The sequence below is a fragment of the Otolemur garnettii genome, unplaced genomic scaffold (assembly GCF_000181295.1).
Source record: "Otolemur garnettii isolate 467f Iridium unplaced genomic scaffold, OtoGar3 scaffold00080, whole genome shotgun sequence".
Classification (NCBI taxonomy): domain Eukaryota; kingdom Metazoa; phylum Chordata; class Mammalia; order Primates; family Galagidae; genus Otolemur; species Otolemur garnettii.
In genome coordinates this window covers 4,520,365-4,533,730 of record NW_003852475.1, presented here as the reverse complement: position 1 = coordinate 4,533,730, position 13,366 = coordinate 4,520,365, and the positions used below count along the sequence as shown (strand labels likewise).

The 13,366-nt window shown below is 40.0% G+C and overlaps 1 pseudogene; it reads right to left on the bottom strand.

The window, feature by feature from the left end:
• Nucleotides 1-4,158: 4,158 nt before the first annotated feature.
• Nucleotides 4,159-4,732, bottom strand: LOC100945593 (annotated as a pseudogene).
• Between the last annotated feature and the right edge of the window lie 8,634 nt (nt 4,733-13,366).

The window sequence follows — 13,366 nt, the reverse complement described above, 5'->3', positions numbered from 1 at the left end:
TGGTTGCAGTTGTCATTGCTGTTTAGCAGGCTTGGGCCAGGCTCGAACTGTTCAGCCTTGGTGTATGTGGCCGGCACCCTACTCACTGAGCTATGGACACCAAGCCAGGAAACTATTCTTGATGTCAAACCTCACAGAGCAAAGACCCAGAGATAACCAATACCTCTCTCCTTCAGGTAAGGGCAAGAGATTCCCATATATGGAAACGCGGGGAAGAGTTCTGGCAGGAAGCAGCTCAGCTTCCTGAGGGAACACAAGGGCTATGTGTTCCTCCTGCAGCTGTGTAAGGTAAGGTGGTTGCTGGTTAAGAACTCAGGTTCTGGTCAAGCGTGATGGCTCACACCTGTTATCCTAGCACTGGGGAAGCGAAGGCGGGTGGATTGCCAAAGCTCATGAGTTCGAGACAAGCCTAAGCCAGAGCGAGACCCCTGTCTTTAAAAAATAGCCATTGGTGGGCACTTGTAGTTCCAGCTACTTGGGACGTGAGGAAAGAGAATCACTTAAGCCCAAGAGTTTGAGGTTGCTGTGAACCATAACAGCACAGCACTCTACAAAATGAGCGACAAAATGAGACAAAAAAGAACTCAGGTTCTGACAAGATTTGCAATCACAAAGATGTGTAAACAACCCAAGTGCCCATCAATACATAAATGGATTAATAAAATGTGATATATGTACACCACAGAACACTACTCAGCCATAAGAAAGATGGTGATCTAGTACCTTTTGTAACAACCCGGATGGAACTGGAGACCATTCCCCTAAGTATCATAAGAATGGAAAAACAAACACCACATGTACCCAATAATAAATTGCAACTAGTTAGTTGATCAACACTTATGTGCTCATATGGAAGCAAAACTTAAGAGGGAGGGAGGCGAAGGGGGGTAAATTCACACCCATTGAGTATATCACACAGGCACATTGCATGCTTTCTGGGTGAAGGGCACAGTTACAGCATTGACTTAAAATATACAAAAGGAAAACCATGTAATCAAAACGTGTGTACCCCTGTAATATCCTGAAATAAACAAATATTAAAAAAGAACTCAGGTTCTGAAGTTCCTCACCTGTTGTTCAGATTAAATAAGATAAAACTTAGCAAACACAGAGTGTTTATAATAAACACTTGTCAGTATCACAAGCAGTTATTATTTTTGTTTGTTTTCTTTATTAATTATTTTTTATTAAATCAACTTTGTACATTGATGCATTTATGGGGGTCAGGGTACTGCTTCGATATACAATGTGAAATGCTTACATTGAACTAAGTGACACATCCATCACAATTATACTCATTTCTTAATAGTTTTGAAATGTACCATTGCACCATGCACATTAGGTGGGGTCCCCCCAAATACCCTCCCTCCTCCCATGTTCTCCCTCCCCTCTCTCTCCTCTTCCCTTCTATTTTCTGTACTATAGTTATGTTTTGCCATTCATATGAGTGTGTAGGTGGTTATATATTGATTTCATAGTAGTATTGAGTATATTGGATACTTTTTTTCCATTCTTGAGATACTTTACTAAGAAGAATATGTTTCAGCTCCATCCAGGTAAATGTAAAAGATGTGAAGTCTCCATCTTTTTTATGGCTGCATAGTATTCCACTGTGTACATATACCACAATTTGTTAATCCATTCATGGGTCGATGGGCACTTGGGCTGTTTCCATGTCTTGGCTATTATGAATTGGGCTGCAATAAACATTCTGGTGCAAATGTCTTTGTTGTAAAATAATTTTTTATCATCTGGGTATATACCTTTTTGAGACAGAGTTTCACCCTGTTGCCTTGGGTAGAATGCAGTGACATCCTCAAAGCTCACAGCAACTTTATACTCATGAGCTCAAGTAATCCTCCTGCCTCAGCCTCCTGAGCAGCTGGGACTACAGGCATACACCACCACACATGGCTAATTTTTCTACAGGGTTTTCCAAAAGTCACCCATAAAGCCACCATCCATAGGGAAAATGGGAAATTATAGCTAAATACACCTTTACTTATAAATATTCATTACAAAATTTGACAAAATATTTGCAAAATACTCTACATGTTAGCCACCTCTTTGTAAAATGTTGTAATGAATACTTTGTAAATAAATTACAATTTCTCAATGCATGGCAGCTTTAGGAGTGACTTTTGGGACACCCTGTATTTTTAGGAGAGATGGAGGTCTTGATGTTGCTCAGGCTGATTTTGAACTCCTGAGCTCTGGGGATCCTCCCATCTCAGTCTCCCAGTGTGCAAGGATTATAGCCATGAGTCACCACGCCTGGCCTCACAAGCTGTTTTTATTTTCTGTACTCCTTTATATCCTTCAGGGACTATATATTCATTTTAATTGAAGAAATAAATTCTAAAATGTGGTCATGAGGCAGCAGATGCTGGAGAAGTCAGAGGGTGAGAAAAACCCATCCTCTGTCTAATCACCCAGCGCTTACTGGGCTCAGTCTCCTGGCACAGCAGGAAAGGGCAGGTTCCCATTGTGGCAGAGTTCACGCTCCTTTGGGAATGTTCCTGTCAGAAGATTAGCCCACTCTGCAGGATGTTGGCAGGGAGTGCAGTTATCATCAGAGCGCATGCTCTGCTAACCCCTGGAAGGCACAACACTCGGAAGTGGTGGCTAAATCAACGCATGAGGAACAAGAACAAAAATGACCTACCAGAAAGTGGCTGAAGATCCTGCAGGGTGTTCTCACATAAGCTCTCTGGTGAAAGGCTTAGGGGACTCACACTGAGGTGTCCTTGAATCTGTAACTGGAAGAAAGTTTGGAAAATCTGGATGTTCTTCCAGGCTCTGAGAGGGAAGTGGATGGAAATGTGGGCCTTAGGCTAGTAGAATAAGATTTAGTTCTAACTTTACCTTTCCTAAGCCCTGCACTTAGGTGGCATTACCAGTCAATGAATCTTTCCAGTCTATTCCTTTATCTTTCCTGTAAATCTTTTTCTTGCTTGTTAACCAGAGTCAGTTTCATTTATTAAACAAAGAAACTAATGACATACTTGCTTTGCAGATAATGAAGCTGGAGCTCAGAGGAATAAAATGACTAACCCAAGACCCTGCAGCTGGCAGACAGCAAAGTGGGCCTCACAGCCAGTTTTGTCAGGCTCTGGGGGCAACAGCCTTTCATTACCTCACATCACTGTAAGCCCTTCTGAGAGCTCAGAGGGAGGAAGGGGAGGAAGATCAACTGCTCTTTTAAATTGACCACCCATCTAAAACAGGTCAACATACAGAAGTGGTCAACATAAGGAACTAGGCCTTAATATATGTGGAGCATGTCCATCCAGTCTATGAAAATTAAAAAAGCAAACAGTGGTTAAATGTGGGAAGATGCCAAAGAAAAACAAAGTATAATAGTTAGGACCAGAATTCACCACCACTGAGTTTCTATTTTATTTTATTAATTACTTGTTTCTTAAGTTAATGAATTCTAAAATCACAAAACAGAGACTACACTTGTGACCTAAAATATGACTAAGTCATATTTCAAACAGTAATCTTTCAGCTCTTGCTCCTATAACAGACAACTTCCTCTTTCTTCTTCCAACCATATGCTTGAGAATATCAAGGGAGAAAAAAAATCTGTATTTGATTCTATAATACAACTTTTGTCCAGCTGGTCACTATGATCCAAAGCCAAGGCCAAGCAAGTCTGTGTTACTAAGTAGAAATTAATGTAGCAGAATTTGCTTTAGAGACAGATATAGCCCCTATTCATTGTGTTTTGAGTATCTTGGACTGAACTCATGGGAAGAGTCCATGCAACTGCCTTGTGCCCAACATCCTCAATGAACACCCGATAACAAAGTTTTAAACAGTTGGCACCTGGCTAAGTTCCACTCACACCATTCCACTACACCTCTGTCAGTACCAGGCAGAAGTTTACTGACAAACTGTTGGCTCCACTGCAAGGAATTTAATCTAAAACATGATCATCCAAATATTTAGCCTTAAAGATATTTATATCATATTGCTTATAATAGAAAAAAATAGAAACAATGTAAATTTCTGAAAATAAAAGATGAATTAAATACATTATAGCATAACAATTTTTTTCCAAATTAATGAATCTTTTATTGCATTGCTCAAATTACAAAGAGATCTTAAGGAATATCATGCAGTATCTTGCTGCAGCTGGACAACTCTTAGATCTTATTCATCAGCCTGCTGAACTACTTCTTTTTCAGAGACATAAATACCATCCAAAAATTTTCTGATATCCTTGTTTTTAACTATTGTGGCTTACTGAATCAAAGCAGCTGAATTTGAAGCAAGCTCAATGTCATTTCCTTCAAGGATTAACTTATCTTTCTGGGCTTGAAATACTGAACAGGCAACGCCTGCTCTCATCAGAACCCGGCGGATATATTTTTCACCCAAGAAATTTCTTATTTCAACAAGAGACCCATTCTCCTGGATAACAACATTGATGGAGAAGTGAGCTACACAGACCTCATCTTGTAACGGAAGCCCAGTGTAACACCCTTGATCATGTTTTGTACGTGACTAAAGACAGTGTGAACAGTAGCCAGTTCCTTTCTATTTCCCCACCACTTGTCAACCTGGAGACTCTTCTTTTTCTTTCCAAGGAGACTGAGTTCCACATTGATGTGAAGTCCCTCCACAGGGTTCCTCTGGGACCCTTCATAATAACTGTGCGTCCCTGCAGAGTGATGTCGACATTTTCTGGAATGCCGACAGTCTGACTGCTGAGAATGGTCTTCATTCTCACGGAGATGTGGCAAAGAGAGCATAACAATTTTTAAATTCTTGTTATAGAGTAACTAAATGTTCATGAGAAAAAATGTTCTTGGGAAATGTTCATGAGATATTGTTAAATGAAAAAATTCATAATAGAATAGTATGTCCAGAGAGATTCCATCTTGTAAATGCCATTTATATATAAATACATATTTATCTATATATAAATATAATTATACATATATAGTATTTATACATATATATGTATAACGTATGGGTATAATAATTTCCCCCCCAAAAAATTAGACAAATATTCACCAAAACGGAAAGGACAGTTATCTCCGATAGCTAAAGTAATATTTCTTTTTTTTTGAGACAGAGTCTCTACTCTTATGTGTAGAGTGCCATGGCATCATCATAGCTCACAGCAACTTCAAAATCTTGGGTTCAAGTGATTCTGTTTGCCTCAGCTTCCCTCATAGCTGGGACTACAGACACCTGCCAGATGTCCAGCTAGTTTTTTTTTCTATCTTTATTGGAGATGGGGGTCTCACTCTTGCCCAGACTGGTCTCAAACTCCTAAATAAGCAGTCCATATGCCTCAGCCTCCCAGAGTGCTAGGATTACAGCCACTGTGCCAAGCCCAAGTTATAAATTATTTTTATTTTATTTTATTACTAGTCTACATCACTTACATTTTAAGAAAAAAGAATTTCTTAGAAGCAAACCATTGGATTGGCCACAGAATGGTGAGACTGCTTGAGTTTGCAGTTCCCAGGGAGATTGTAGCTGGCTGCTAATATCAGAGTGCATTTGGACCCTTAGTGGCACATCCTGGGAAGGTCCTCAAAACAACTGCAGGTATTGAGTATCATGTAAAAATCTGTCAAGAAAGAGTCCAAACAGACAAGTAAATTCAAGAGATCAAAAACTAGGAGCAAAGTAAAAGGAAAAACAATTGCCATAGGTAAAAAACATAACAGTTCAAATTTAACTTTAATAGGTGATTATAAACCTTTACTAATTTGCTTTTTTTTTTTTAAATAACAGGAAAATACGATAGCATGAATAGATAAGAGGCCTTCGTTTGAAAAGGTGAATTCTCAGGCCAATCTGGAAGACCACTGCCACTCTGGTAGCAGAAAGTGCTCCAACAGAAATGGGAAATGCAGCAATGACCTGTCTCCCTCAGGTCTAAATCCACACTCAGCTTTGCTAATGGCTGGAAGCAGGCATTGTTTTGGAAGATGTAGAGAATTACTTTCCTCTTTATAACAGTTCAAGGTGTAGAGATCACATGGGCCACCATCTTGTTGTTGCCATAATTTTTACAAATTTAAATGCTTATTGACAAATAGGTACACTCTTGCAGGTGTTTAATTTTGGTGTATTTTACCTGCTTACTCTTTTTGAAACTTTTCAACTGACAGACAATAATTGTACATATTCTTGGGGTAACATCTCCATACAAGTAGCGTGCAGAGATCAGATTGGGGTAATTAGCCTATCCACCATCTAGATCATTTATCATTTTTGTGTGTTGGGAACATTCAATGTCTTCCTCCTAGCCATTTAAACTATATATTATTGTTAACCATCTTGACCAACAAGACACAATGGATTAAGGGGAATTCTCCACTCAGACTATGACACCATTCCCCTTCTGCTAATGTGGTCAGCCAGTTCTTCAAACTCTCAGGCTCAATTTACCACAACAGCAGAACTGTCTGTGTTATAGTTAGAGAGATTTCAGAAAAGCACTTAATACAAAAGGCAGATAGCTACAAAATATCTATGTCTTAAAGTCTTGAGAGAAAAACTAAAATATTTCTCCTTTATAAAATTATTTTTCACAGATCTAAGATGCTGGATAATTTGGGGAAATATCTACATGTTAGCCAAAGCACAACCTCAGGATCCTAGGGCATTCAACCCTCTCTGCACTATCCTTGGAAAGAGGGTAAAGGAAAAGGAAAAATCCATCTCTGTGTCTTGCCTTTTAACAGCTATCTTTAACCTTTTTTTCTTGAAGGCAAAGCTCAGTTCCCACAACAGAGACTAAACATACCATGTAACTGCTTTTCCAGCCTCTCTTGTAGTAGGGTGACCAAGTAATCCCATTCTGGCCAATGAAGCATAAGAAAAAGTCTTTTGAGAAACTCTTTGAAGAGCCACATAGGAGTAGAACTTTCCTCCCCACCACCTTTCCTTTTGGGGGGAGGGGGGATGTCACTCTAAGACAGCTTGGAGCTGCAGCAACCATCTTAACATCATGAGGAGAAACATCACTGACTCACTATAAATGGCAAGGAAGAGAAAGGGATAGAGCCTGGGAACTTGATCTACTGTTGTATTCACTTCCCAACTTTTTGAGTGAATTAACTGGTCATATGTTTTTTCAAAGAAATTTTGTTTATATATTCTCCTATTTAGAGCTGAAAATATCCTATCTGCTGTAGGCTGAATGTTTGTGTTCCCCCAAAATCACATATTGAAATCCTAACTCCCAGGGTAATTATGGTATTAGTAGGTGGGTGCTTTGGGAAGTAAGTCATGAAGCCAGAGTTTTCATACATAGAATTATTGCCCTCATAAAAGAAGACTCAGAGAGGCCCCTTCTGAAATGTGAGGACATAGTGAGAAGGCACCATCTGTGACCTATAAAGTTGGCCTGAGCCTGAGACTGAATCTACTGATGCCTTGATCTTGGACATACCAGCCTCCAGAACTGTGAGAAATAAATGTCTGTTATTTATCAGCTCCCCATCTGATGGCATTTTGTTACAGCAGCCCAAATGCACTAAGGCACTAATAATTCTATCTATTAATAATTCTGCTGTGTTGTTTTTTTTTTTTTGCGACAGTCTCACTGTGTCACCCTCAGTAGAGTGCCATGGTGTCACAACTCACAGCAACCTCAAACTCTTAGGCTCAAATGATTCTCTTGTCTCAGCCCTACTATGAAACCAATTTATAGCTTTCTTATGAAAGCTATAGCCCAAGAAAAAGGTGATAGGGGAGAGGGAGGGGAGGGGTGGGGAGATGATGTGAGGAGGGAGGGTAAGTGGTGGGACCACATCTACCGTGCATCTTACAAGTTTACATGTGAAATATACTAGGTGTAGAATATAAATGTCTTAACACAATTTTAAAAAAAAAGATTCTCTTGCTTCAGCCTCCCTAGTAGTTGGGACTACAGGTACCTGCCACAATGCCTGGCTATTTTTTTTCCTTTTTCCGTTTAGCAGGCCCAGGCTGGATTTGAACCCACCAGCCCCAGTGCACATAGCCAGTGCCCTAACCACTTAGCTACAGGTGCCCCACCAATCTATTAATAATTCTATCCAGAGATTTCTAAATCCTCCCCAGACCTCAGAGCCTCCCTCTCCTACTTCAGATGCCTTTCCATTACTCACAAAATAAATAGACCCAAGCCCTAAGTAATGTGATTGAAATATTTCACTAAGTTCTGGGCCTCCCAGAAAATATTAAATAAATATTTGTTTAACTCTCTAAAAGCTTCCTCATGATTTAAAAAAATGCCTGAAAAACAGCCAAAATGTATCAGTTATCTATTTCTGTGGAACAAACCACCCTCAGAACTTAGCAGCTTAAAATGACAATTATTATTTGTTCACAATTTGGCGGGGGAGGGGGTCAGTCACTTGAGCTGGGCTCAGCTGGGACAGGCCATCCTTGCCTGTCCCTATGGTGTCAGTTGGGCTCACTTTGCACTTGCAATCTGTTGGTGGCAGAGCTCACTTGGCAAGTCCACTGGTGGATGGTTGATCCTTGCTTATGTCTCTGACAGTTGGGCTGCTGTAAAGAACAACTTGGTTCTCCTCCTGTCTGCTTCAACAGGGTAGTTTGTTGTACATACCGGTACAAGACAGCTGGGTTCCAGGAGGGTGAGAATGGAAGCTGCAAAGGACCTTGAGGTCTGAGCTCCCAAGTCAACACATCACTTTAATCACATTGTATGGGTCAAAACAAGTTACAAGGACAGCTCAGCCCCACCTCTTGATGAAAGCAGCTTTAAATAATCTGTGGTCGGGCAGTGTCTGTGGCTCAAAGGAGTAGGGTGCTGGCCCCATATGCTGGAGGTGGTGGGTTCAAACCCAGCCCTGGCCAAAAACTGCAAAAATAAATAAATAATAATAATCTGTGGTCAATTTTAATCTACCACTCAAGGTACTTACAGTCTCCATAGTTAAAAACTGATAGTTAGGGTAAATTAAATTCTCTAGCAACAACAGCAATTTTAGTTGTACATATTGATGCCAGAGCTACATACGAGTTAATATGTTTGTGCAGATGAAAATGCTAACTATTAATACTTATATGGGGAGGGAGGGCAGATATTTTTATTATTCTCTAATTTAAGACATAAAACTACAAAATAAAATAAAAAATTCTTAGAAAACAAATGTGTTTGTTTTTTCACAAAATACATATTTCTAGATAAATTAGAATTATTATTCTACTTAATTACAGATTAACTTTTTAAAATGCCTGTGGTAGGCCAGATGTGGTGGCTTATGCCTGTAATCCTAGCACTCTGGGAGGCCAAGAGGTGGATTGCCTGAGCTTATGGGTTTGAGACCAGTCTGAGCCAGAGTGAGACGTTGTCTCTAAAAATAGCTGGGCGTTGTGGCAGGTGCATGTAGTCCCAGCTACTTGTGAGGCTGAGGCAAGAGAATCACTTGAGCCCAGGAGTTTGAGGTTGCCGTGAGCTATGATGCCATGGCACTATACCAAGGGTGACAAAAGTGAGACTCTGTCTTAAAAAGAAAGAAAGAAAGAAGAATAAATAAAATGTTGTGGTAGTTGTCACAATTATGGATGCATCTCCCAGAGAACTTTTTGGGAGTCTTTAAAAAGTATCAATACACTAGCCTCACCCCTCAGAGATTCTGGTGCAATTGATTGGGGGTTGAAAAAAAAACAAACACTTAATTGATGTATGTCTTACTTTTTCACTTTTGCCCATATTCCAGGAAGGATGTGCTCTCTCTAAATCCCAGATATTGGATCAGCAATGTTTTCTGACTTTTCTGTTGATTCTATCCATGGCTTAGGTACTGAGTAGTGGTCATCTAAAGCCAGAATGACTTACTCAGGCACTGATAAACAATACTTCTTCAATCCTTCTAATCCTTCTAGTTAGAGAGACTGCAAAAGGGTGACCCTGGACTGGAAATGATCTAAATTTTGTTTGGCCTGTCTATACCTTGGTGGCCCAAGCAGTACATTTTTAAAAGGAGCACATGGAGAGAGGTGCCCACATTTATAAATCATGAGCTTTTACCTTAAGAACAGATTTGGAACCCCTCTTGAAAGTGCTGAAGATCTCAGAACACAGCAAAGCTAGCAGGTTCCAGTCAGCTCTGACTCTCCTTCAGTCTGCAGCAGCTTTTCTATCTGGCTGCCTCACTCAACAACATCCTCTATCTCAACCCTGTAAGCATTTGAGTTTGCATACTTGGATCTAGCCTATCTCAACTACCATTTTATACCTAAAGATTGTGAGGTATTGAATCCCTCTGCTCTACCACATACACATTAGCACATTTGCTTTTCATATCAGTCCTGGGAGGAAGGCCTTACTAGTCCCATCTTACAGATGATGGAACTGAGTCTTAGGTTAGAGAACTTTCTCATAAGCACACATAGCTGACTTAAAAAAAAAAATGGAGCTGATATTCAAACCCAGGTCTTGTGACTCTAAAAGCCAGGGCTCTTTGTGCTCCTGCGTGGCAATTCTTGCAGGCCTCCCGGCCCTCTATACCTCCCATTTCCCCAACACCCTTTTTACCTCTGCATTAGCACATACTGACATTTCCTGGCTCCCTTCTCTGTCATCTCTGATAGTCTGACCCTGTCCAGGATCTGACATCTCCCTACGAGTCCTGAGGCCCATATTTCCATATCATACACCATATCACAGTCATAAAAAAACTCATTCCACAGCAGGAAAGTTTCCAATTTCAGCCCACATAACTCGCAAAAGCATCATTCATCACAGTAATCCTGGGATTGAAGGTTGTCAGAGCAATTCCATTTGTTGGACATACTCCTGTTTGTTTCAGCCATGGTTTCATCATAGTCCTTTACTCTCTGTGGACATTTCACAAGTTATCAAATACACGCATTAAGGATTGTTAATAGCAACCAAGGAACAGAAATCACAATGTGAGAATAAAACGCATTCACATAAAATGAAATTTTGGAGTAGCAGGAATGAAAAGAAGGGATTTGTTTTCCTTCAAGCTACCCAGTAAGCTTAGAGCTAGGGCCCAGTGGAGTTAACTCTCTTGCATGTTCTACATTGTATAAATCTAAAAATAATGTGACAGAAGTCCCATTACCTTGCTCCTTAAATCAATCTGCCCACATGTGCTCCATTTTCTCTGTGCCATTAGGAGGTAGTCAGTGGTTTTCTAGGGAGCAAACTTTCCCCTGTCTGATTGGACAGATGATTAAATTTTCCGGTCTTTACCATTTAAGTCAAATAATTTGATTTACGTTTAATTAGCCAATACACTTTCCACTACCATGGGAAAGATGGAAATAACTGGATGTATAGAAATTTAGTCTAGATTAGAAGAGAAGAGATTTCTTGAAGGAGAGAATCTAGACCAAAGGTCCTATCCTGGGTGCCACCTGTCAGACGTGACTCGGATGCTTTTGACTGAATTGAGCAGGAGTTTTGTGAAAGTATGATTTAGTTATTTTAAAATTTTTATTTTCCAGTTTCTTGAAAAATAAACACACACACTTTAAAATCTGACAATAGTAGCCCAGCTTCTCTGTGACAAGAGTTGACCAGAACTGAGGGTTGGCTGTCCTCAAGACAAAGAAAAATAGATCTCTTCGGGTCACCACAGCCCCATCAACACCTACTGTCCCCCTAACACTCAGGCTGAGGAGCACTTGCCCACTTTACTCATCTTTATTTTGTACACACAGAAAATTCAACTCACATGCCCAAGGTCATGTATCTAACTCACTCAACAGGTATTTAATGAGACACAGACTCAGTGCTAGGCACTATCCCAGGCACCAAAGATACAGCAGTGAGTGAAACAAACCTAAACCCCCCAAATTCTGACTCCATGTGGTTTATATTCAAGTGAGAGACACAGTAAACAAAATCAAGAAATATACATATGTTGGCATATCTCAGAGATATTACAGCTTGGGTTCCAGACCACTGTAATAAAGCAAATATTACAATAAAGAAAGTCACATGAATTTTTGGGTTTCCCACTGCATATAAAAGTTATGTTTGAACTATACTGTAGTCTATTAAGTATGCAGTAGCATTAGGTCTAAAAAAATGTACAAGCCTTAAGTTAAAATACTTTTTTTTTTTTTGAGACAGAGCCTCAAGCTGTCCCCCTGAGTAGAGTGCTGTGGCATCACAGCTCACAGCAACCTCTAACTCCTGGGCTTAAGCAAGTCTCCTGCCTCTGCCTCCCAAGTAGCTGAGACCACAGGCACCCACCACAACACCAGGCTATTTTTTGGTTGCAGCCGTCATTGTTGTTTGGCAGGCCTGGGCTGGATTGGAACCCGCCACCTTAGGTGTATGTGGCAGGTGCCTTAGCCACTTGAGCCACAGGCGCCAAGCCAAGTTAAAATACTTTATTGCTAAGAAATGCAATCATCTGAGCCTTCAGCAAGTCATAATCTTTTAGGTGGTGGACGATCTTGCCTTGATATTGATAGCTGCTGAACCATCTAGGTGGTGATTGCTAAAGATGGGGGTGGCTGTGTTGATTTCTTAATATAAGAAAACAATGAAGTTTGCTGCATTGATGGACTCTTTCTTTCATGAAAGATTTCCTTGTAGCATGTTATATTGTTTGATAGCAGTTTACCCATGGAATAACTGTCCTTTTTTATTAATTATTTTTTATTAAATCATAACTTTGTACATTGATGCATTTATGGGGTTCAGGTTACTGCTTCGATATGCAATGTGAAATGTTTACATTGAACTAAGTAACACATCCATCACAATTATACTCATTTCTTGATAGTTTTGAAATGTACAATTACACCATGAACCTTAGGTGAGGTCCCCCCAAATGCCCTCCCTCCTCCCATATCCCCCTTCCCCTCCCCTCTCTCTCCTCTTCCCTTCTACTTTCTGTACCATAGTTATGTTTTGCCATTCATATGAGTGTGTAGGTGGTTATATATTGATTTCATAGTAGTATTGAGTACATTGGATACATTTTTTTCCATTCTTGAGATACTTTACTAAGAAGAATATGTTCCAGTTCCATCCAGGTAAACATAAAAGATGTGAAGTCTCTGTCTTTTTATGGCTGCATAGTATTCCATGGTGTACATATACCACAATTTGTTCAGTCATGGGTTGATGGGCACTTGGGCTATTTCCATGTCTTGATATTATGAATTGGGCTGCAATAAACATTCTGGTGAAAATGTCTTTGTTGTAAAATAATTTTTCATCATCTGGGTATATACCTAGTAGAGGAATTGCAGGATTGAATGGTAGGTCTACCTTTAGTTCCTTGAGTGTTCTCCAAACTTCTTTCCAAAAAGGTCGTATTAGCTTGCATTCCCACCAGCAGAGTAGAAGCATTCCCTTCTCTCCGCATCCATGCCAACATCTGTAGTTTTGGGA